At 39.4% G+C, this 26,335-nt stretch overlaps 1 protein-coding gene and 2 long non-coding RNA genes across 5 annotated transcripts in view; 2 read left to right on the top strand and 1 right to left on the bottom strand.

Annotated features, from left to right (window-relative positions):
* Positions 1-26,335, bottom strand: part of LOC134212637 (netrin receptor unc-5-like) — a 909,680-nt gene that overhangs the window by 557,706 nt on the left and 325,639 nt on the right. The gene's annotated exons all lie outside the window — the stretch shown is intronic.
* Positions 6,741-7,758, top strand: LOC134216768 (uncharacterized). Its single transcript, XR_009980817.1, has 3 exons — positions 6,741-7,278; positions 7,340-7,405; positions 7,504-7,758. It is a non-coding gene; the product is annotated as an uncharacterized LOC134216768 (long non-coding RNA).
* On the top strand, positions 15,997-17,060 carry LOC134216767 (uncharacterized). Its single transcript, XR_009980816.1, has 3 exons — positions 15,997-16,534; positions 16,599-16,664; positions 16,763-17,060. It is a non-coding gene; the product is annotated as an uncharacterized LOC134216767 (long non-coding RNA).

Here is a 26,335-nt window from a genome sequence, read left to right as displayed (position 1 = left end):
AAGCAAATTAACCGAACAAAAGTGAATGTTTGCTTCTGGTCTTCGCTTTCCGTTGCTTCGGCAGTCGGGTTCGCTCGCAGGTCGCTGAGCAGACAGACAGGCCCAACGTATAGGACTTCGCAGCAGGAATTCAACTGATGCCGGTGCTGCTGATGCTGCCAGGACTGGAAGAAATCAAGAACTCGGAGTTGTTGGGACACGAAAATTGATTTATTTATTTTAAATTAAGCAAAGCGCGCCAATCTTCATAAATTTGCATTGATTACCTCGCTCTTCGCCCGGCTTCTGGTTTTTAAAACGGCCGAGTCACCGGGTAGCTCGGTTTAATTAAAGTTTCGACCGCCTGCGTTTTTGTCGATGGCTCAATTTAGTGCTACTGAGCCGAGAGCCTGGAATGAACGGAAAATCAAAACAACTGTTTCTGTTTGCGATTTATGAGAATATCAAATCTAGGTCGAAAAGTGACAATTCGAAAGAATCAAAGGTCGAACAATGAGTCGACATTTTATAACAGATAATCCTATTGCACATTTTCAGATGGTAACTGATGATGTAGCTAATGATCAGTTGTTAACGACCTCAAGTCCCAATGATTAAAAAAATCAAAAAGTTCGCTTGCTGTTCGTTCGACCTCTTGGCGTCGATTAGAAATATCAACTGCAAACCTTGTCCCGTTTCAAATTAAATTCAAAACTGCGGTGATGAAGTGCAGGTCGGTCGGTGGGAGGAGGCGTCCGCGCCGGTGTCACCCGAACGCAATAAATCATTTATCAAATCATTCATGACCTATTCAACGCTTTTCAGTGCCTCGTTGGTGGTGCGGTCGGTGTGGTGGTACCTATGTAGGTACGATCAATTGCAGTTTCGCTATCTCAGATTTCGATTTGCTGCTGGCTGTCTGTCATCGAGTGCAGCTAGCGAAGTCAATTGAAGTCGTTCCGTTGAATAGATGTGATATATTTTTTTCGCAGTATCATAGCGACCGGTCGGTCTCGGCGGGGTTTTATTGGCGGTACGCGCACTCACTCACTATCGCCACTTTCAATCTCGATTTCTCGTTTTGCGGTGCGGTTTTGATTTCATTGGAGCTTGTTGTGGGTTAAAGGGCTTTTGAAGTCGAAGATATACCCATTTTCAGACGTATTATTATACAGAAATTCGAATAAATTTCGCAAGAAAATTCGAATGAATGTTCTGAAAAAATCAAATAAATCTCCCAAGGAAATTCGGATTAATTTTCTGAGAAAATTCAAATTAATTACCCGAAACAATTTGAAATTAATATCCCGAGGATAATTGAATGAATTTCCCGAGGAAATTCGGACGAACTTCCCTTGTTTATCCGGATGAACTATCCTGAAAAATTCGAATGAATGTTGGAGAAAATTCTAAAGAACATTCCGATGAAATTTGGATGAACTTAAAAAAAAATCAAATCAATTTCGCGGGAGGAAACAAATTAATTCTACGAAATATTTGCACGAGTGAATTAGAATAGATCTCTCGAGGACATTTGAACGTATTCTTCGAGGAAACTCTAATGAATTTCCATAGAAATCCAAATGAACATTTAAGATGAAATTTGGGTGAGTTCAAGGTGAATACAATAAGAACCCTGGGTGCGTTTCCGAATCGCATCAAATGAATATCACGATTGAATTTTCCGTGGAAAATAATAATTGAAATTCGAATGAACGTCCCTAAGAAATGCATATGATTATCCTATATTTTTAATCTTTCGTTTATTTGGAAGGCTCATTTGCCGTGAAGCGTTACGGGGCCAAAATCAAGTTTAATTATATATTTCTTGATTATTATGAATGAATCATTTGTTTGAGAAACTGCATAAGTCCATTTTACACTATTTCGAGAAAACAACAAACAACTGTTTTTGAACAAATTTGCACCGAATCTTTCGATTTCTTCGATACAGATCAATAGTTCTTGGCAAAACTTAACACCCTGGGGCACTTTCAGTGTAAAAAATGTATGCAGTACACCAGAATTGCTCTTCAAAGTACGTGGACATATGTAGTTTCCCAAACAAACGAAAATTTGTTCATACATTCCTGAACAAAAAAAAATTTTTCGTATTTTTTGCCAGAACACGTATTTTTGTACGAGGATTCAGAATATATAAAAATCTCATTTTGGACAAAAATGTTACATATGCAGTTTCTCAAACAAACGGTTCAAATAGTGTTACCGGGAACCTAAAGACTCGGGGTTTGGTCGAGGTTAGGGAATACAGTAATATAGTAGGAAATGAAGGGATTTTAGGGTACTTAAGTAGTTACAATGCTGATGTTCACAAAGTTGACATTCTTTGTGTTTCACATCTGTAACGGGAGATTGTATTACATTTCACCGAAAACCATTTTGCGGAATGCATTTTCGCGGTTGAACATTTCGCGAAATAACATTGGGTGGTATGTAACTTTTCGCGGTACGATGAATTGTACCTTTTCACCGAATGACTTTTGGCGGAATGTACCATTTCGCGGAATGTACTATTTCGCAGACCTCCACAATTAAGACATGCGAGCTTCCTTTTTTTGCATCCAAGTTACCATTTTCGTATAACACGTTGACATTTTTATGCCCAAAAAAGTCGAGAAAATTTCTAATTGATGAATTTCCTGGACCGAGCCAGAAGCTTAACCATGCCACCTTCAGCATAGTCTTGCTTGGCAGCCACTCATCTTCCCGCGCAGCTAAGGAAGGGCCCCTTTCAAATCCCTTTTTATATCTGGCAGACGGGCCGGATAGAAGGAAGGGATTATCTCCTCTCTTAACTTTGTTAGGGATAGGCGTTTTTATGAATAATCCTTTATTTCTTCTTTTCGCCTTATACCGAGAAAACGTATTCATTTAAAGAAGGCATTATCCAGCTTTTTATTATGGCCACGGATCAACTATGGTATTCAAATTTTGACACATGCTGTGTACAGATTTATAGCGGAATCCAGTTTCCTTGGAATCCGGGCGAGTGTTTTTCATGTCAAGCAAACTTTTGTTTTGTTTTGAGATCCAATGCCTATAACAGCATAAAACGGTTTTCAATTATATTTGTGTCTTGTTAAATATATATCTTTTTTATTTTTTTAGATGGGCAGAAAATTGATTTATGGATATTGATAATGGATGATACTGCAATGAATGTATAATAGAGACTCAGCTGGAGGTTCATATTGAGTTTGTTCAATGGGGCTGGAAAAAAGTTTAAGCATTTGATTTCCAAACAATAAGATTTCGAGCATCAGCTTTTTACATTGCGGTGGACTTCGACCAGCTAGCGGGATCCGTATACGTTTTATGAAAGTTGTGCCACATAGCGCGCATCCTTTTCCCCGTAAGTATTCTTTTCCCCGTGTTTGTAGCGATCTTTCCGTGTCAAATGGGGATGCCTGGTTGATTGTTTGAACAATACCTATACTGCCCATGATCGCATATGGGACAAAATGAATAGGAAATCCAGCCATGATGGAACTGATATGCGATCATAGGCAATATGTCGTTTACATTGAATTTGCTCGATTTGTTTCTTCATTGCGCTCTACAAAGGGTGTGGGGCTGTCTGAAAGGAAATGGGCCGAGGAACCCGTATCATTCCGGCTTCGAATTGGTATTCATGTTAATTGATTGGCAGTTTCCAATGACCGATAATTTTTATTCAGCGTCTTGATTTTTTAGGTAAACTACATGTACCTTGGGACAATATACCAATTTCGATAATCTAGTGGTTCTACTTATGAAACAAGTTCAAACTTTTTTGAAAGATTTTAATTTACGTTAATTTAGACCTTGGCTGCTCTTTCTCATTTGTTACAATTTGTGATTCGTTTTAATTTCCTTTGCATGCCAAATGTAATCTTTAATAAGTCACGTCAATTAGAAAAAAAAAGATAAATCATACAGAGGAAGGTAGTAGATTTCGCAGGATTTGTTCTATTATTGCCCAAGCTGTTTCGCAAAATCGAACACGGTTAGGTCACACACATCCGAGACTCTGGTGTGGCGGGCCGTGAACTTATTTTTCAAGGAATCGTAAAATCGGTGTCCCGTGAGCAAGCACCACGAATATTGGAACAATAACCCCAGAACAATCGACCTTGGACCAATCTCACCATCATGAAAGATAAATCTCTTTTCTCTACACGCCTGAATAATGCGAGTTCAGTTCCGAATTGGCCCGGTCTATGTAACGGCAAATAAAGTACATGAAGTGTCAAGGTTAGTGTTGCGGATAAAGCCTTAAAGGTCTCATATTGTGCCTCTTTCGCTGCCAACCAAAGCTAGCGAGTCAATTTACCTTAAATCATTTAATAAATATTATCAAAAAATCATAAAACATTAGAATTTCGATAATACTTAATGACAAAATAATTTCAAATTTCAAATTCTATGTTGAACACGAATCCAAGGCTACCAAGATATGTACAACCATAAAATCTGTACACAGCTTGCGTCAAATTTGAAGTGTCACAGTTGATTTATAGCTAGCGTAAAAAGCTGGATACCCTCCTTTCGCTTTGTACCAGACAGGCGCTACTATTTAACCCTTAAAAGATCTACAATCAAGTAGAAGTGCAATGCTTGCTTCAAATTAAGCTCAGGTCATCCGGCCCAGTTCAAAGAAATCAAATGACTTATTGGATTCAAATGACTTATTGGATTTTCTGCGTTCCCCATAATGACATTCTAGAATGAGCGAAATGTTTTAAGGTTCAGCTCCTAAGACCTACGCAACAACGACCTCGGAAATGTTTTCGGCAGCTATCAAAACCCTTCCCAACAGATCCTTGGATACTTGCCAAGAAATGTTATACCGATCTTTCTGCATTACAATTCACAGAAGGCCATCCAAAACGTTGTTGCGTTCAGGTTGTCAGATCTACAATTAAGTAGAAGCGCAACGTATGTTTCAAATAAAGCTCCGGTCATCCTGCTCAGTTCAAAGAAATCGAATGTATTATTGGAATGTTTTCTGCGTGCCCCATAATGACATTCTAGAATGCGCGAAATGTTCTAAAGTTCGGCTCGTAAGACCTACGCAACAACAGCCTCCAAAATGTTTTCGGCAGCTATCAAAGCCCTTCCCAACAGATCCTTGGATACCTGCCAAGAAACGTTATACCGATCTTTCTGCATTTTAATATAATGAAGGCCATCCGAAACCTGAGTTTGATTTGAAACAACCATTGCGTTTCTACTTGCTGGTAGATCTGACGTCCTGAACTCAAGATGGCCTTCAGTGTATTGAAATGCATAAAGATCGGTATAACGTTTCTTGGCAGGTATCCAACGATCTGTTAGGAAGGGTTTTGATAGCTGTCGAAAACATTTTGTAGGCTGTGGTTGCGTAGGTCATACGAGCCGAACTTCTGAACATTCCATGCATTCTAGAATGTCATTATGGGGCACTACGCTTTTACTTGATTGTAGATCGGACAACCTTAACTCAAGAATGTTTTGAATGGCCTTCAGTGTATTGAAATGCAGAAAGAGCGGTTTACCGTTCCTTGGCAGGTATCCAATGATCTGTTGGGAAAGGTTTTGATAGCTGTCGAAAACATTTTCGAGTTACGTAGGTCTTACTTCAGAACATTTCGCGCATTCTAGAATGTCACTATGAGGCACGCATAAAAATTTCCCATGAGTTATTTGATATCTTTGAACTGAATAGGATGTACTCTGAATATTTTATGTGCACATTACTTTTTGCTTCTGTGGTAGAATTCAAGACCTGAATTCACGGATATTTTGGATGAACTCAAATGTTCCATAATAGTATCTTCAACACATAAAATTGATTACATATATGTCTACAGTTTTTGTGATATTTTCCCTCCAGCATGGCACAATTTGGTTTATTTCGTGATCAGATCTTAAGAAATATAACCATAACTCTTAGATCAGGGATATGGCTTTCAATGTTGGTAATGACAGTAATCAGATAACTTGGAAACGTTGAAAATCACTTCTACTTGTTATATTTCTTGTACTTTCTTTATTTCATGACGCCAGAACTTTTTTTACACTTGATTACTGAAGAAATATGGCCATCATAGCAAAAAATAAGAAAAAGAAAACTCAGACATTTTTGCAACTCATGAACGCGGGGAGGGGTCTAGAGGGACTTATGTCAAAAGAAAGCTCTATTAATCCCCTTTGAGAAAAGTCCGGGGTCATGCAATTTGGTCAACGCATTACTGAGAACGAGCACTTTGAAAGAGGTGACTGTCGTCCCGGCCCTTTAAGGGTTACCCAAGCAGCACAAATTGTTTCACTACTGAACATTTCACTGTATTGCAACTATTCGGAAAGAAATAATATTTGCGTATGTGCCATCAAATATAACTCTCTTGCAATCTAAAAAGCGCAAGAGGTTGTTTCGTGTTTGCAACATAAAGTGCAGTATTCTTTGTTTGTTTGTTTCCAAATGTCAAACACGTACTGCATTGCAATTTTAGTGAAACATTGATCACAATTTAAGGGGTCCCGTAGCGTAGTTGGCTACACGTTCGCATTATAAGCGGACGGTAATGGGTTCGATTCCCAGCCCCTCACCAAACCCTTGTCAATCGCCTACGGTGTTGCTCAAACGGTGGCGTGTGGAGTGCGCGTCTTACCGACACGGCTGCCCGATGACTCTCGGAGGCATTCCTCCAACGTACCCGGATAAATGGCAACCGAATAATGCAACGAGCAATTGGATACAATGTGTAACGGTAGTCAATATTTGTTTTGAAGTTCTTTGTAAATTAAGTTTCTAAATTTATAAATATAAATATCTAAAACTGTAAATATATACTTTTTTGTTAATGTTAATAATTATTCTAGACTTAATTTAAATTCGTAAATTTCGATACAACACAACATGGAATACCAAATAAAACGAACCGTGTAGCTGGTGCAGACTTGCATGCAATTTAAATAGAACGTTGCGTGAAGAGGTTAGTTGCTACGCCTGAAACGCATAAGCGCCTTTGAAGCGGATCACCATTCGTGACACCGTTACATAAAGTCCGAGCAATGAGAAAGGGTTCGACTTGCAATCGGGAATATGAGTAGCAGACCAAACCGCTTCGAATGGGAGGGAGATGTTTACAATCTATCTCTTACAATCAGGGTCAACGTAATCCGTCGCGCTTCAATTTCCGGTTACATTGCCAAAGAACGTTAATCTGAGGATTATTTGCAATCGACTCGTTCACTTTGATCCTGACCGTGGTGAAAGAAGGGCGCGATCCTTTAGTTTGTTCCGTGGTGTAATTGGTTCGTGAATTTAAACGTGAAGTGTTCGACAGGCTAATTATTTTTTCTGTTCCCTGTATAGGCTAGCCTAGTTGTAGATTATGCGGTAGAGTTTTTGTGAGCTGTGCGACTGTCTTGTGTGTTAAAGGTAACCAGACCCAGAATTGAGTGTCATTAGTGTAGTCTAATTGTGTCAATGACCTATCTGTGCGGTCAACGACCTTCGCTGTCTTTATTTTTGAACAGCCTAGACGACAAAGCCACCGCCTGCACGCCATCACCATTGCTCGTCGCCATCGCCAACCCTTGCCACGCTCTGGACTCAAGGTTTCCCGCCTTGACGAAGGCGGAAGGGAGTAGCAACCGTCTAACTGCACTCCAACCGGCGACCCCCAGTCAAACCCCGGCCGATTGAGTCGGCCCGAACCGTAAGTGTTTCCAAACCTTTTTTTTCCGGACCCGTTCGCGGTTCCGAGTGTGCTGTAGTCAGCGAAAATAGGCGAACCGTCGTAAACTCCAGTCGGAGTCCATCGCAGTGGCTGAAATGGCCAATTAGAATAAGTCGTTGCATGCAAGACACGTTACACCGAGAAGCGCTAGAGTTAGAGATAGTAGTAGAAGACCGCACAAGCTAGGGAAGAGAAGGGACTAAGTAGGCCGGCCCAGATATGTGATTTGAAGCGAATTATACAAATGTCTATCGAAATAAACTATGTTTTTGTTTCTGTAAATTGTAGTTCCTAGTTAGTCAGATGTGATTGAGAGAGTCTGGAGGGTATTTCACGTTCCGCGTTAGTATTGTCTGTCCGCGTATGTTGATCCGAATTGTTCGTCTTTCGAAGCGAGAGGGAAAGATGGGGTGGGAAGATTGCTACCAGTGATGATAATTTTATACTGTGGACACGTGATAGGATTTGGGAGTGTGCTGGGTTTCGTTGGTCAGGATTGTAAGAGTTTGGTTGTCGGTATCGTGGGTTAGATAATTTGAGTGTGGGTGGTCGGTTACGCGTGTTCCTGGTGTGTTGAACAATTTCCGGACTGGTTCATTAACCAGTCTATAGCCGGGCAAACTAACCCGACGGGTGGTCCTCTTCGGAGGTGGCGCGTAAGCCATCCGTTGCAAAATCCTCCAGGAACAGCCGCGGCACTGCGACCACTACAAAATGGCGCCCAACGTAAAATCAGATGTATTGTTGAATATTCTGGAAATTGTTAATTTGTGAATTTTGTAAAGTATTCGGGTATTAATAGAGTCTATGTTAGAGTTATGTTACTGTGCTTAAGTTATGGAAATTTAGAATGAATTAGATTTTTTTCTTTCGGATATTTGTGAACTGTAGGCTGATTTACTGTGAAAATTTATTTGCATTTTTGTTGTGTTACATTATAATTTCTTAGTTTTTCGCATATTTTTTATTTTTACTTTCTACTCATAGTGTTACGTAAATTATCCAAGTACAAAATGGCTTCAAAATTTCCTTCTGCTTCACATCTATTGAATGATGAAGTAGACTACGAATTGAAGCTACGAAATTATGGGGATGAGTGCTCTAAAACTTTGGATTCGAAACAAAGGACTTTGCGACGGCTTCTACATCAGGATAATCAGGAAAATAGAGAATATCGTTCAATGTATTCCATCGATCAAGAATTTGATCTAATTTCGTCTAGAGTTAACGTCATTTCGTCTTCATTGGCTCAAACATTCGATAATAAATTAGTGTCTCGCTTGAAGCACTATCTGCTGCGAGCGCAACGTAGCAGTGCAAAACGGTTGAAGCAAAATCAATGAGGGAATCTTTGGTCAGGGAAATATTGGAAAAACTGTCACCTTTCATGGGTGGACGAGACGGAGTTAATTCTTCTCAAGACGAGGGAAATGAGGACCTCCAGAAGTCGGATTTACCAACGGCAGGAAACTAAGTACTGATAATCAGAAAGATTTAGATAATCGAAATCAAGTTAAAATAAATACAAACATGTCTCAAGGTAGTTTGGAACTCAAGGTTCAAAATCTAGAGGCTCAAATGAATGAAATAAAATCTATGCTACAACAGGTTCTTGCTAAACCATTGCAAAATACTCAAAGCGAAACACAACCAACAGAAGCGACACAAACACACAGAACAGGAACGATACCTAAAACCTCAATTAACCATATTCAAAGCAGACCTCCATTAGAATGTAATACAGAAATTGGGCACGTTACAAACGAATATAAAGGGCATCCAGTAGACTTTAGACTAGGCGAGGTTGGAGCAAGGGCAGAACACTTTAATGATCAGTACGTCCGCCAGGATTATCCATATAGAATCCCTCCATCTGGAGTACCGATACAATTCGCTGGTAGATTAGAGTCGCAACCTAGAAATTTCAACACAATTGACCAAACTGCAAACCTATCTCAGCCGATTGGAAATATAGGCCTGGGTCAAAATAGACACTTTTCGCGGTTTATGCACCACGATGTATACGAGGGCAATGAAAGTAGCGAATCGGTTAGCCAACATAATGCTGAGATGCACAGGAATAATCTGAGAGATTACCGTGCACAATATGACAGGAAAATAGAAAAGTGGAATATATTTTTCTCGGGATCGCCAAGATCGCCAACTTTGGAGGATTTTATCTACAAAGTTAAGGTGCTGGCCAACATGAGCGGTGTTCCGAAAGACAGCTTAATTAGTCATATTCATTTATTATTGCGAGATGAAGCTTCTAATTGGTTTTTCACCTATTACGAGGCAAATTGGAATTGGGACGAGTTCGAGATGAGGATTAGATACAGGTTTGGCAATCCCAACCAGGACCAAGGGAACAGGCAGCAGATTTATGAACGAAAACAAGTGAAGGGGGAGACCTTCATTGCGTTCGTAACTGAAATAGAAAGATTAAACAAGCTGTTGACAAAGCCTTTATCTCCTCAAAGGAAGTTCGAGATAATCTGGGAAAATATGCGCCAGCATTATCGATCGAAGTTGGCATGCTTTCAAGTGACCAATCTCGAAGACTTGACAAGAATGAACTACCGCATCGATGCCAGTGATCCCGGGTTGCATCCGATTAGCGTGAAGCATGGGGTACACAATATCGCGATAAATTCAGAAGAGGAGCATTCAGATGAGGAAGAGATCAACTTGCTGAACAATGGATATCAACGAAACCAACGGTTCTCAAAAAGGCAAGATACATCCGGGGCCAGAGTAGAAAGTTCTACAAGGCCTCCTCTATGCTGGAACTGCCAGAAAAATGGACACTTTTGGAGAGACTGTAGGGAGGCTAAGACCACGTTCTGCTACGTTTGTGGCAATCCAGGTAAAATATCAACCACCTGTGATAGTCACCCGAGACGTGAGCCACAACGAGGACGAGTAATTCGCAGAATTCGGGAAACTGAATTCGGAGTGCGTAGTCGGGAACGTCAGCATTCCTGAAAGGTCCAATGTTCCCATTATATCAAAACCATTCATTGATCCATTTGAAACCGTGCAGGAAATTAAAATTAGGACGAATCAGTGTCCACAAGTGAAGGTAGATATATTTGGTGTAGAAATAGAGGCACTGCTTGATTCAGGTGCTGGAATAAGCGTTGCAAACTCGACGAAACTTATCGACCGTCATGGATTGAAACTATTGCCGTCACCGATTAAAATTTGTACTGCGGATAAAACTCAATATTCTTGTAGCGGTTATGTAAACGTACCGGTTAGGTTTAAAGGGGTAACCAAAATCATAGCTCTGGTGGTTGTTCCAGAAATATCCAGGGAACTGATATTAGGCATTAATTTTTGGAAAGCTTTTAGTATTAAGCCAATGATACAGAAGGGAACGAATTTCGAAGAGATCGCTCTAATTCAGCATGAGACCGGCGAGAGTGTAGACGTAGATGCGGTTCACTTCTTCCTACATCCAATCGAGGCTCTTCCATCCTTACCGAAATCTGATCCGGACGAATCGTTGGACATACCGGAGCTAGATCAACCAGAACCATCGCAAATGACACCGGAGTCTATTGAAATAGAGCATGAACTAACAGCGGAGGAAAGATCGCAGTTGACAGAAGTGGTACGAGAGTTTCCGTGCACAACTGAAAACAAGTTAGGACGAACTGGTTTAATACAGCACGAGATAGTACTTCGTGAAGAAGCCAAGCCGAGAAGACAACCTCTGTATCGGTGTTCCCCGTCCATTCAGGCAGACATGGACAGAGAGATTGAGAGATACATGAAGTTGGATGCAATTGAGGAGTGTTCGAGCGAATGGGCGAGTCCTTTGGTTCCTGTTCGGAAATCGAACGGAAAGATCAGAGTTTGTTTGGACTCAAGACGGATAAATGCGATGACCAGGAAAGATTCATATCCTATGAGGGATATGAAGGGTATATTTCACCGCCTAGAAAGTGCCAAGTTTTTCTCGGTGATTGATTTGAAAGACGCGTATTTTCAGATACCGCTCAAGGAGGAGTGTCGGGATTACACGGCTTTCAGGACGTCGAAGGGGTTATTCAGATTTAAAGTTTGCCCCTTTGGTCTCACGAACGCGCCTTTCACGATGTGCCGTCTTATGGATAAAGTGATTGGCTTTGATTTGGAGCCACACGTGTTCGTGTATTTAGACGACATTGTCGTGGCTACCAACACATTGGCAGAACATCTTCGACTTTTGAAGATTGTTGCTAGTCGTTTGAAACAGGCCAATCTCACAATCTCACTGGATAAATCACGATTCTGCAAAAGACAGGTGAGTTATCTCGGATATTTACTAACCAACGAAGGGATATCGATAGATAACTCAAGGATCGAACCAATCTTGAACTATACCAGACCCAAAACCATCAAGGATATTCGTCGTTTGTTAGGATTGGGCGGCTTCTATCAACGTTTTATTCAGAATTACAGCAAAATAGTCGCCCCCATCTCTGACTTGCTGAAGAAAGGTCAGAAAAAAATTCTGTGGACAGAGGCGGCAGAAGACTCGTTCCAAGCGCTCAAAGCTGCGTTAGTGGCTGCACCTATTCTGGCAAACCCAGATTTCAAATTGCCCTTCGTGATTGAATCAGATGCGTCTGATAATGCTGTGGGAGCGGCGCTAATACAACACATCGAAGGAGAGCCGCGTGTAATTGCTTATTTCAGCAAGAAATTAAGCAGCACGCAGAGGAAATACGCGAGCGTCGAGAAAGAGTGCTTGGGAGTTCTTTTGGCGATCGAGCATTTCCGGCACTTCGTGGAAGGAAGTAAATTCAAGGTTGTGACAGACGCAAGAAGCCTACTTTGGCTGTTCACAATAGGAGTCGAGTCTGGGAACTCCAAATTGCTACGATGGGCACTAAAAATTCAATCCTACGACATCGAATTAGAGTATAGGAAAGGAAAGCAGAATATTACGGCTGATTGCTTATCTCGCTCTATAGAGGCCTTATCGCTGGCAGCTTTGGATCCGGAATACCAAGATCTGATCGGGCAAATCTCCAGAAACCCTCAGAACTACAGGGAGTTTAAAGTTGTTGATGGCCAGGTATATAAATACGTAAAAAGCCAGGATTCACTGGAAGATACGAGGTTCTGCTGGAAAATATATCCACGCCGAGAAGAGCACGAATCGATTGTTAGGAAGATCCACGAAAAAGCGCACTTAGGGTTTGTGAAAACACTCGCTTCTGTTAGGGAGAAATACTTTTGGCCGTTGATGAGTTCGCAAGTTAAAACGTTTTGCCAGAAATGCGAAATATGCCAAGTTAGCAAAGCGAATAACGTTAACACTACTGCTCCGTTGACAGTTCAACGAAAGATAGCCGAATATCCTTGGCAATTCATTACCATGGATTACATAGGTCCTCGACCTGCTTCCGGAAAGCTAGAAATACATGTTTGCTGGTCATTACTGATGTATTCAGCAAATTTGTGATAATACAGCCATTCAGGCAAGCCACAGCAGACACATTAGTACCATTCGTTGAAAATATGATTTTGAGCTTTTGGTGTACCGGAAGTTGTCCTAACAGATAATGGAACACAGTTCGTATCTAAACAATTCCTGGATCTTTTAGCGAGATTCCACGTAACTCACTGGAAAACTCCTAGCTATCACCCCAAATTAACGACTCGAGCGTGTGAACCGAGTTATAACTACCGCAATTAGGGCAACTATTAAAAAAGAACACAAAGAATGGTCTAACAATGTTCAAGTTATTGCAAACGCAATTCGGAACTCGGTGCATGAGGCTACGAAGTACACCCCATACTTTGTGGTATTCGGCCGAAACATGGTATCAGACGGTAGAGAGTATAGGCACATGAGAGATACATCAACGAACGATAGTAGTTTGAACAGTAGCGATCGCGAAAAACTGTATGCAGAGGTCCGAGAGAATATGAAAAAAGCTTTCGAAAAGCACTCAAAATATTACAATTTGAGGTCAAACACAAATTGTCCTAGGTACGTACAGGGTGAAAAGGTTCTAAAACGCAATACTGAACAATCGGATAAAGGCAAAGGGTACTGCGCTAAGCTAGCGCCCAAATATGTCCCTGCCATAATCAAACGGGTGGTTGGAAGCCATTGCTACGAAGTAGAGGACAATAATGGCAAAAGATTGGGAATATTCAATTGTAAATTCTTGAAAAAAGTCTCTTTGCCGTCCTCTAACTAGGCCTAATATGACAAATTCTTCAGCTATGTAACCTTGTTCCAAGGGAACGAAACGTCTAAGGACGTCCTAAAACACGCAAAGTGTACTATTCCTTTTCATTTATCCAATGCTGATTTGTTGAAATTCATTCAGCTATGTATCCATTCATTGGTAACAATGCAGTCAATGAACTGCACCAAAATCAACATTGTTGAAGTAAGCACGCATTCGCTCCTAGCTAAGACGAGCTTACAGTGATTCAGCTATGTATACTCATTGAGTGGACCAAGCAACTAGTTGCACAAACTATAGCCAGCCATTCATAAGGTGCTCCTCGGATTACCGAGTTGAGCAGTCCCACAAAAACGTAATTCACTACTGGAGACAAGCCTTATGAATGAGCATTGGTTCAACACTGGTCACTTGCTCCATTCAGTTTCCCTTGAAACAGCTATGAATCTCAATCTGAGTGACAAAACACGAAAAACACTGACAAGTAAAGGTATCAAACGATATCATTATTATCGCGGATTGGATGAAGAAGCATTCGCACAATCGGTCCTTATTTTCCCTTGTAAATAGCTAGTTTTTAAGCAATTTAGATACGGTAGAAGTTAACACTATTCTCTATATACTACTATAGTTACGGTTTGTTGATGATCTGCACGCCACATCGTCATCGAGCCAATCCCCTTGTACATAATATTCGTGTCATTGTAGTAGTAGTTTCCAATAAGAAATTCGTGTCCGTCGACAACGTGGGTGCTTGTCACCTCGTGCGTTGAACGGGTTGATGATTCATTCATGCTGTAAATAGTAGTGTCTGTGAGTAGTCGTAGAAGTCGTATGTATATAATGTATATGTAGGTAAGAAATAAGATTTCATCAATTGTATCGATCTGTCCATTTTGCAAATAGATGTTGGCGAGCCGTCCCCTGTCCTGTACCTAGGGCATTTCAATAAGAATAGAGCCGAATCCAAAGCTTTAACATCGCCGTATAATTTCCATCCATGTGTAGTAGAATCCCACGATGCACCTGTTGGATGAAACCACAAAGCATTCAGTTCTTGGAAAGAGACCACATTATGAATACTCCCCCCGTAAAGAAATCGTAACGATGATCCAGTTGGAACTCCGGACAGCATCTTTCCTTAGTTGCAAATCTGTTGGTTTTCTGAGGAAACTTGAGAACAGCAAACACTTCTCGCACGTCCAACACACCAATTACAATTATCAGATCTGATTAGAATCTGTTTCCGGTGATTTGACATTTCGATGGCTGCGTACGTGTTAGGTGGTTTTAGTACTTGGGTGTGAAGTTTAGTATGTTGTTCGGTATAACAGTTGAGGGGTTTAACTGTTCAGTATCTTTTTTGAATTTCGGGTGACCAGAACAAGATTCTGGTGTAGAAATTTAATTAAGATTTAGTGTTAAGCTACGTTTTGCAAGAGAAATGAACGAAGTGCCTGAAGTACGTCTTCGGGGTGAGTCAGATCTCGGCAAAATAGTTTTTGCGGTAAACTCAGAGGAGATTCCACTGCTCAACATAATGATTGGGGTTGTTATTGAATCTGAGTGAGCCTGTATTTCGGTTTCTATGATATTTAAAGCTGTGTATTTTTCCAGATTCAACGAAATCTGACAAAAGTACGATTGATTTATGTTTAAATGGGGTTTTTGAATTAACAGTAATAAAAACACCTAACACATCTACGTCATCGAAAGAGTTAAATATGTATTTCCATTTTTCTAAATACCAATCAAACTATAAGTTCACAATCCGATGTTAAATGAATGAATATGTAGGACGAATTATTAATTCACTAGAGTTTATAACGATTCGCTGGAGACCGGAGTCTTTCGACATTGATGGTCAGTAGCAGAGACGATCCGTAATAGATCAGTTTTCTGGAAATAGGGAAGGAGTCAACTATTAGTTGATGATGAAATCATATGACCCCGAATCCGAGTGGCTCTTTATGAATAACATTGATCCATTTTTTTGTAAATAGTATTCGTAAGAAATAACCTTACGAAAATTTAGTTGAAATAGATTCAACTAAATTTTCGTAACTTTAGCATGGAGTGATGTAACGGTAGTCAATATTTGTTTTGAAGTTCTTTGTAAATTAAGTTTCTAAATTTATAAATATAAATATCTAAAACTGTAAATATATACTTTTTTGTTAATGTTAATAATTATTCTAGACTTAATTTAAATTCGTAAATTTCGATACAACACAACATGGAATACCAAATAAAACGAACCGTGTAGCTGGTGCAGACTTGCATGCAATTTAAATAGAACGTTGCGTGAAGAGGTTAGTTGCTACGCCTGAAACGCATAAGCGCCTTTGAAGCGGATCACCATTCGTGACACCGTTACATAAAGTCCGAGCAATGAGAAAGGGTTCGACTTGCAATCGGGAATATGAGTAGCAGACCAAACCGCTTCGAATGGGAGGGAGATGTTTACAATCTATCTCTTACAATCAGGGTCAACGTAATCCGTCGCGCTTCAATTTCCGGTTACATTGCCAAAGAACGTTAATCTGAGGATTATTTGCAATCGACTCGTTCACTTTGATCCTGACCGTGGTGAAAGAAGGGCGCGATCCTTTAGTTTGTTCCGTGGTGTAATTGGTTCGTGAATTTAAACGTGAAGTGTTCGACAGGCTAATTAATCTTTCTGTGTTCCCCTGTATAGGCTAGCCTAGTTGTAAATTATGCGGTAGAGTTTTTGTGAGCTGTGCGACTGTCTTGTGTGTTAAAGGTAACCAGACCCAGAATTGAGTGTCATTAGTGTAGTCTAATTGTGTCAATGACCTATCTGTGCGGTCAACGACCTTCGCTGTCTTTATTTTTGAACAGCCTAGACGACAAAGCCACCGCCTGCACGCCATCACCATTGCTCATCGCCATCGCCAACCCTTGTCACGCTCTGGACTCAAGGTTTCCCGCCTTGACGAAGGCGGAAGGGAGTAGCAACCGTCAATACTGCATTCCACCCGGCGACCCCCAGTCAAACTCCGGCCGATTGAGTCGGCCCGAACCGTAAGTCTTTCGAAGCCTTTTTTTCCGGACCCGTTCGCGGTTCCGAGTGTGCTGTAGTCAGCAAGAATAGGCGAACCGTCGAAAAATCCAGTCGGAGTCCATCGCAGTGGCTGAAATGGCCGATTTGAATTAGTCGTTGTAAGCAAGACACGTTACACCGAGAAGCGCTAGAGTTAGAGATAGTAGTAGAAGACCGCACAAGCTAGGGAAGAGAAGGGACTAAGTAGGCCGGCCCAGATATGTGATTTGAAGCGAATTATACAAATGTCTATCGAAATAAACTATGTTTTTGTTTCTGTAAATTGTAGTTCCTAGTTAGTCAGATGTGATTGAGAGAGTCTGGAGGGTATTTCACGTTCCGCGTTAGTATTGTCTGTCCGCGTATGTTGATCCGAATTGTTCGTCTTTCGAAGCGAGAGGGAAAGATGGGGTGGGAAGATTGCTACCAGTGATGATAATTTTATACTGTGGACACGTGATAGGATTTGGGAGTGTGCTGGGTTTCGTTGGTCAGGATTGTAAGAGTTTGGTTGTCGGTATCGTGGGTTAGATAATTTGAGTGTGGGTGGTCGGTTACGCGTGTTCCTGGTGTGTTGAACAATTTCCGGACTGGTTCATTAACCAGTCTATAGCCGGGCAAACTAACCCGACGGGTGGTCCTCTTCGGAGGTGGCGCGTAAGCCATCCGTTGCAAAATCCTCCAGGAACAGCCGCGGCACTGCGACCACTACAAATGTCTAAAAATAGATTCTATGTGGATTCTGTACAGCAGAACACCACAGTAGATCACGGCACAGTATCGTTTAAGAAACACAGAGTGCCTACCAAAAATAAAGAAAAGAATAATAAAAAAACCCAGATTAATCCACCTAGCGGCGATGATGCCTTTCTCGTGCATAGTAAAATGTACTGAAAAAATCACATAGGAAAGGTCAAAAAAGCACTTTAGGGGAATAGATCGCATATTTTCTATCATTTTTTTTCCAAGAGGGGACCCTTGGGAAAAAAACAATGATTTTTCAATAATTCCGAAATGCAATGTCCGATCGGGCCACTTTTCAATAGCAAATAATGGGACCGCATTCCCCATCGAATGCAACTTGTTGCGAGTAAATCGGGTAATGCTAAGTTCCAAAAAGTGTGTCTACAAAATTTGTACACATACACACATACACACACATACATACATACACACAAACAGACATCACCTCAATTCGTCGAGCTGAGTCGATTGGTATATAACACTATGGGGCTCCGAGCCTTCTATCAAAAGTTTGGTTTTGGAGTGATCATATAGCCTTTACGTATACTTAGTATACGAGAAAGGCAAAAATTGATCACAATTCGAACGTTTTTAACATCTTGATGCAACTTTTTCGTGCTTTGATGTTTTTCCAATGCCTTTAATGAAATTGAATAGAAACAAGGTGCTTTTAGGAAGATGCTGCGTGTGCTACTTGGGTAAAGAAGGTATTACTCCTCCCTTCGCCTTATACCGGGCAGACGCGTTCTTTGAAAGAAGGCATTGTCAACTCCTTTCGCCTCATACCGGGGAGTAGCATCCATTTAAAGAAGGTATTACCCCTCCCTTCGCCTTCGGGCAGACGCGCTCTTTTAAATAAGGAGTTTCCCCTCCCTTCGCCTTATACCGGGCAGACGCAATCTTTGAAAGATGACATTATACCCTCCCTTCACCTTATACTGGGTAGACGCATCCATTTAAATAGTGCATTACCCCTTTCTTCGTGTTATACCGGGCAGACGCATTCTTTTAAAGAAAGCTTGTCAACTCGTTTCGCCTTATACAGGACAGACACATCCATTTAAAGCAGGCATTACCCCTCTCTTCGCCTTATACCGGGCAGAAGCGCTCTTTTGAAGTAGGCATTATCAACTCCTTTCGTCTCATACCGTGCAGACGCATCCATTTAAGTAAAGCGTTATGACCTTCGCCTAATACCGGGCAGTCGCATTCATTCAAAGAAGGCATTATATTTATCTCTTACTTAATACCGGGCAGATGCGTTAATTCATAGAAGGGATTAGGGGAAAGGTGGGTAAAACCGACACCTTAAGTAACTTTACAGTTCCCCAATCTATGAATCAATTCTTCGGTCTAGAAATTTCGTACAAGCATACTTTGACTCTTCATGCATCAGTCTATGAGGTCACATGACAATATTTCTTGATAGAATTTGATTTATGATGAAAACGCGAATAGTCCATCTTCCAGCCCAACCAGCTGGGGTGCGGGAAAGATCGACACCACATGAGGGTAAAACCGACACATCAAATCGTTATGGAATCGAACATCAGAACAATTCTAAATGATGTTACAACTTAATTGAAAATGTTTAACAACATTCATTTTGATATTTGTGTATGAAATTCATGTTTAGGGGTTACTTATAAACGACGATAAAACAAAATTTTATATTTAAAATCATCACCACATATCATAATTTATTTAGTTTCTATAGTGGATCGGGTGAAAAATATATAGAGTATAAGAATGTTAGTAACCAATTTACCAACTACTGTAAATATTGACCCCAATTTAAATTTCACTTATTTTAAAAAGTTGTTTATAACGGCGATAACGGGTAACGATAACGGCAGTTATGACAAGAAATGAAAATGACTAGTTCCGTAGGTGACAAGCTACATGTTTACAGGGGTGAAAAAGGATCACGAATAAACAACACCAGAAAACGGATTGAATACATCTAAGAGCAAAATAAGCCTAAAAATACGGTTCTTCTTTGAGCGCTATTCTTATCCGACCTACAAGTTTTCATTACTCAATATTACCTCCTAGACCAGTGGTCCCCAGCATGCTTACTATCAAGGGCCGCATTGCAATTTTGAACTGTTGAAGCGGGCCGCAGTATATTTGCAATATTTGTTTTTCATTTCAAATAGAATTTTAAAGTTTGGTACAAAATGATGTTTTACCGCCGTAGCTAACTATGAGTCGATACTACTGTTTTTGCTCTTTCAGACTTGACAGGAAACAATTCTTTTGTATCACCATCTTTTCGGATCAGTTGGCAGAAAATATTCTAAGCTATCATTTGATCGGGGGTCTTCCAATCCGCACCAAGTGCCCAATGGAAAATCACGCAATTTTGCGCACAAAACGTGTTGCTGTTGTAATTTCGGTTGCAACTCGTATTGGTAATCGAAGATATTTTCTATCAAATACGCGCAAACATAAGTATATGAATATTGTTTTGTGTTCTTTTTACGAGCAAAGTATCACAAGACAGTCTGAAAGCCGCTTGGTGCGGTTTAGCAGAACTCTGACTATATTTTTTTTAAAGGATTGTTGTCCACTATAAATTGTCGCGTAGAAAAACGACAGCATGGTTCAAAAGAGTTTTTGAAGTCAGATGAACATTTCAGCAGTGTTGCATAAAACTGAATATTAATTGAATTTTCTGAAACCTTGTCTTCATCAATATCGGAGCAAGGAAAAAAATCTTGATTTCGTTCAATATTTTCCGTAACTTAAAATACGTTGACATAATAGTTGATAGTCAACGTGTTTCCTGGAGGTAATTATCTAGCAATCTTTCAGTTGAATTTAGCCGAGCCCTTCTTCTTCTTCTTCTTATTGGTATTACATCCCCACAGTGGGACAGAGCCGCCTCGCAGCTTAGTGTTCATTCAGCACTTCCACAGTTTTTAACTGCGAGGTTTCTAAGCCAAGTTACCATTTTTGCATTCGCATATCATGAGGCTAATACGATGATACTTTTATGCCCAGGGAAGTCGAGACAATTTCCAATCCGAAAATTGCCTAGACCGGCACCGGGAATCGAACCCAGCCACCCTCAGCATGGTCTTGCTTTGTAGCTGCGCGTCTTACCACACGGCTAAGGAGCCGAGCCCTTACTCATTTAAAAAAAATAAAAGCATCCTTATTACGGAGCAGTGTAAAGCAGCATTATTCTTACGTAAAGTTCAACATTAAGCTCATTTAAATAGGCGAAAAATTAGCTATTTTCATAGCCCGGGGCAATAACATCGAAGTATGTTTGCTGTTAGACTACATAATATTTACTAAATGATAAAATTTCATTAATCATGATGATAACACGATTCATGCTTTATATCGCCCTTTAACAACATAATGGTGCAAGCGTAATCAAATACTCGACTTCAACAAAACAAAGGGTACAATTGAAAGCTTTTCTTAACACTGGGCCACATGTAGTGTATTCTCTAAAGCCTTTCGCGGGCCGCAGGAAAAGGCTTGGAGGGCCGCACTTTGGGGATCACTGCCCTAGACCTATTGTCATGCCCAATAATGATATGGTATGTAATCAGTCTATCATTAAGTTATATTCCCCGATGTTAAAATTTTACAAAACTCATCTCCTCAATGGTGTTCAATGCTAATTGTCTGTTTATTATGACTCTTACACGTCTCCGCCAGATACAAAATTACTAGAAATACAAGAAATCAAATGTTTATTCAAAGTGTGTGAATATTTTGTCCGATAATCACTTGCAATCAGAGATTTGAAGTGGTATCGGTCTTACCCGCAATGTCGGTTTTACCCACAATTCCCCTACCTCCTTTCTTTTCTTTATACCGAGCAAACGTGTCCATTTCAAGAAGGCATTTTATCCACACTTTGCCTTATACCGACCAGATGCGGTCATTCAAAGAAAGCATTACCTTCTTTCATTGCTTTAAATCACAATCCAAAAGAATTTAGACCGGATTGCATGTAATTAAGCATATTTCAATGACAATTATTCTATTAACCGAATTCCGCAAAATGGCATTCCGCGGAGAGGTTTTCGGTGAAAAGGTACATTCCGTGGAGTACCGCCGTACCACGAAAAAAAAACGCAGATTGTTTTTCGGCGAAATAGTATACAACCGTAAAGGGACGAACAAACTTTTTTTTTGGGAGACAACAACGAGAGGAAGACAAATGGACAACAAGAGGAAGATATTCGTATGATAATCCTGATGTAATTTGGATTTACTTCCAGAAGAAATTTAGAAGAATTTTCTGAAGAAATTAATATCTTTTAGCGGAATGACTTCACTTGTCATAAGACGAGTTTAGTACTTTTCCATTCAATTCCACCACGTAGTAATCTTTACAGATATGTAATTCGACCTCAACTGTAAGACCGTCTTCAGTGTTTCGTAGTAGATTTTCTAGGTTAGGTTTCCAAGAAAACAAAATGAATTTCCCGAGTGAGTGAGAAAATTCGAAGGAATTTCCCAGGAGATTTGGACCAACTTTCCAATTGAGAAAACTCAAATGAAGTTAAATTGAATGGATATCCCGAAAAAATCAAATGATCATCCCGATGAAATTCGGATTAACTTCCAGGGACACCTCGAATGAATTTGTTAAGGAAAATCGAATGATTTTCCCAAGGAAGTTCAATGAATATGCAGAAGAAATGCAAATGAATTTTCTTTAAATGAAATTCTTGAGAAAACTCGAAGGAAATGCGATGAAATTCAAATGATTTTTTTGAGGAAATTCAAACGAATTCTCTGAGGAAATTCAAATGAATTTTCTGAGGAAATTTGAATGAACTTCACAAAAAATCTAATCAATTTCCCGAGGAAATTTGAATGAATGTACTGAGGTAATTCGAATGAACTATTCGAAAAAAAACAGATGAACTTTTCGAGAAAACTTGGATGAACTTCCCAAAGAAATTTAAATAAATTTCCTGCAGAAATTTGAATGCATTTACCGAAGAAACTTGTCTGAATTTAAGAGGGTATTTTAATGAATTTTCGAACAGATCTAAATGCACTTCTAGAGTAAACTGCAATGAGTATCTTGAGGAAATTCTGATGAATGTTGCAATGAATATCGCGGAAATTCAGATGAATGAATTTTCTGAGTGAACTTAAATGAGTTCCCGAGTAAATTCGAATATTCTTTTTGGAGGAAATTCGAGTGATTTTCCGAGAAAATTCGAAAGAATTTCCTGAGAAAAACCTTACGAACTTCCACACGAAATTAAAATGAATTTCTCGAGAAAATTTAAATGAATTTCCTGGAAGAATTTGGAAGAATTTTAAGTGCAAATTCGGTTGAACTTCTTGTGGAAATTCGATTGATCTTTTAGAGGAAATTCGGATGGGTCTCTCGAAAGAATTCGAAGGAAACTTCTCGAGAATTCAAATTATCAACTTGAGGAAATTGGGATGAACTATACGAAGAAATTCGGATGAAAATTCAGATGAGCTTCCAAAGAAAATTCAAATGCGTTCGATTACATTTCGAAAGTAAATTCGTATGAATTTGCCGTGATATTCAAGTGAATTTTCCGAAAAAATTTAATGAATTTCCTGAAGGAAATCAAAGAGACGAAATTCAAATGCATTTCTCGAGGAATTTAGAATTAATTTCACGAGTAAAATTGAATAAACTTCATGAAATACTTCGAATAAAGTTGCATAGAAAATTCGAAATAGAATTTGAATTAAAAAACCCCGAAAATATTCTTAAGAATTTCACAATAAGTCACTGTGAAACATCGAAATGAATTTCTTGGGGAAATTCGTTCGAGCTTTCCGATGAAATTCGAACGAATTTCACGAAGAAATTTGAATATGAAACTTCTTCCAGATGAAGTTCGGAAAAATATCCTAATGGAATGCTGATGCGTTTTCCGATGAATTTCGAATGATTTTCTTAAGGTATTTCCAATATCTTTTTTTAATTCGTGTGAATTTCCTGAGAAAATGCAAATTGATTTGCCGAAGATTTTCGAATAAATCTTTCAAGGAATTCTGACCAATAATTCCGGGGAAGTTCGAATGAATTTATTGAGGAAATCCAAATAAATTATGAAGGAATTTCGAAGGAAATGCACGAAGAAAATCGAATGAATTGTACTATGAAATTGAAATGACATTAAGATTCATAGAATTGGAAAACAAAGAATTCCGTCTAAATTTTCTTTAAAAATCTAAACAATTTCCCCTCCGAATTAAGAAAAAAGTTGTTAGAAATTAAATATGAAAGTTTTAATGAAAGTCGAATTGATGTTATTTTTTTAAAATATGAAACGGACAAAAAAAAAATTTTTTTTGCTTTTAGGAATATCTTTTGTTGTCATAAAACGAGTTCGTACAAGCTAAACGATTAGGGGAACAGGTGGTAAAATGAACACGTTAAGGATTTGCGCTGATTTCAATCATAAAACGAGGATAATTTGCTAGTTTTACAACTTGGTTCAGCAATTTAACTCATATTCTTAATGCACTGAACAATTTTTTCGCTAATAAACATTGTTTTATGTAGTTTTTCATCGAAATAAAAAATATCGAAATTTCGTATGTACAAAAATAGTGCGGGTAAAATGAACACTGCCTGGTGGTAAAATGAACATCGCTTCTTAAACCCTTTTGAAACATTTAATTTTCTTTTTTTTACTCTGGCACTGTATATACAACTGTTTGAGATTACGAGAGCTGTTTGAAAAATCTGGTATAACTTTTGAAAAGCTCTTAATTATCAAAATAATAAAAAGAAGGAAAAAAGTTTTAAAATAATCAATTATTTTTAAATTAAATTTACATATTCAAAGTTTTATCTTGGTTATTTGATATGGTTTGTTTCTTGAACTTCCGCGTCACAATCGCACAACTTTTACCATAAATTTGTGAAAGTTTGATACAAGTGTTCATTTTACCCCCATACGTGCCTTGTGATAAATAACTCTTCCTCTAACTATGCATACCAATAATTTTACTATTTACCCCTGCAACATCTTTGTGAAGGTTGTCCTGTTTACCACTGTGGTTAGAACAGGTTTAAATCAATGTTATTACGAATTTATTAAGAATTAAAGCTTGCGGAAAAATGGTTAAAAATTACATCAGACCCTATTTTTACGGCCTCATTTGATATTTTGGATGGTAATAGCTATTCGTTCGGTCTCAAAACCAAAATATTAGCTCAGGTACCTTATTTAATTTCGAGGAAAACGTGTGCATGATTAACATACGCCTAAAAAGTGTTTTAATATAAATATAGCCAACTGTTCATTTTACCACCTCTTCCCCTATTACGATCTGAAGAAATGGTTGGTAAACTGCTATTTCTTATTTATTTGACTGTTGACTTATAGCGATAACGAAACTGTGGTCAAATTATATGTGCTTGTAACAAAAATACCACGCAGATTCACGTCGGTGCCGAGCAAATGTACGACAAACACCTCTGTGTGTTTTTCCTGAAAAAAAGTTTTTCTATATTATGAGCCTCAATAGCAGAACAACCTTCATACACTACCGATAATGGCGGAATATAACAATAACACACAATGACCCAATTCTTTGCAAGTAGCGCACTTGTGTTTATTTTTCCTGTCATTTCCATCCCGACTGTGTGTTCCGACTATCTTACCCTTCATAACATAACTTGCAGAGCACAAAGAAAGCGAAACACATATGTCCGTCTTGTACCCGAAACTCAATAGAACGACCGACACTTCTAACTATCCTACAAAAGGAAAAAACACATCAGGACGAACTTTGACTCACTCAAGAATGCACGACCAAGCAGGACTTTATTAGGTTATTTACGACCCCAATAAAGGGCCAACCAACGAAAAAATGGTTCCCATTCTTTCCGGGAGTAGCTTTCGCCATACCGTGTCGAAAATCTGGAAAGGTGTGTGCCCGGAATGCGCTCGGACACACAGGAGTGTTAATGGTGGCAAAGGATTAGCCTAAACGGCCCGGCCCGCTTGCTTCTGTTTCGCAACAGATTCCGGGCGCAATTTCCCGACACGTCCCGAACATTTGTCCCAGGCCCGGGTTTGTTTACCCGGGTCACGTCCCATGGACGTGGGTGTGTGGTGATGTGTACTTAAGATGGGTCTCGAATTTCCCGGGCGCTTGGGGCTCCTCCTCGGTTGAGTATGTTTGGAAACATATTTGCGCTGCTAAATGAGTGCGGGAAAAGGCATCACCTGAGGTCATTACGTGCTGGAGTATCGTTTGTAATTTATGTTGTGCTATGTGTTATGGTAATATATTGAACATCTGGAGAAAGAACAAATAATTCAAACAGAACAATATTCTAGATTAATAGATTTTTATAGTATTGAAAATGCAAACTAATTGATGATTAGATAGAAAAAATCCCAATGCCACATAGTCCACAGTCTTGATATTATAGTCCGAATTTGAATTCAGAAATCAAAATCAAGCACGACATATCCAAAGCGGTCACCAATAGATCCATGGACTTTCTGTGTGATTGGAGGAGCTGCTTAGCACTTTCCTGTACTTTTCAGCACGAGTAAGAAGTACCAATTTCATCAATCTCAATCAATCTTGTTTTCAACGCCTGGATTGATTTTCTCCGCGCAATAAATTGCTCACCT

This window comes from Armigeres subalbatus, chromosome 2, assembly GCF_024139115.2.
Source record: "Armigeres subalbatus isolate Guangzhou_Male chromosome 2, GZ_Asu_2, whole genome shotgun sequence".
Taxonomy (NCBI): Eukaryota; Metazoa; Arthropoda; class Insecta; order Diptera; family Culicidae; genus Armigeres; species Armigeres subalbatus.
The sequence above is the reverse complement of the archived record's forward strand: the minus strand, read 5'-3'. Positions and strand labels throughout refer to the sequence as shown.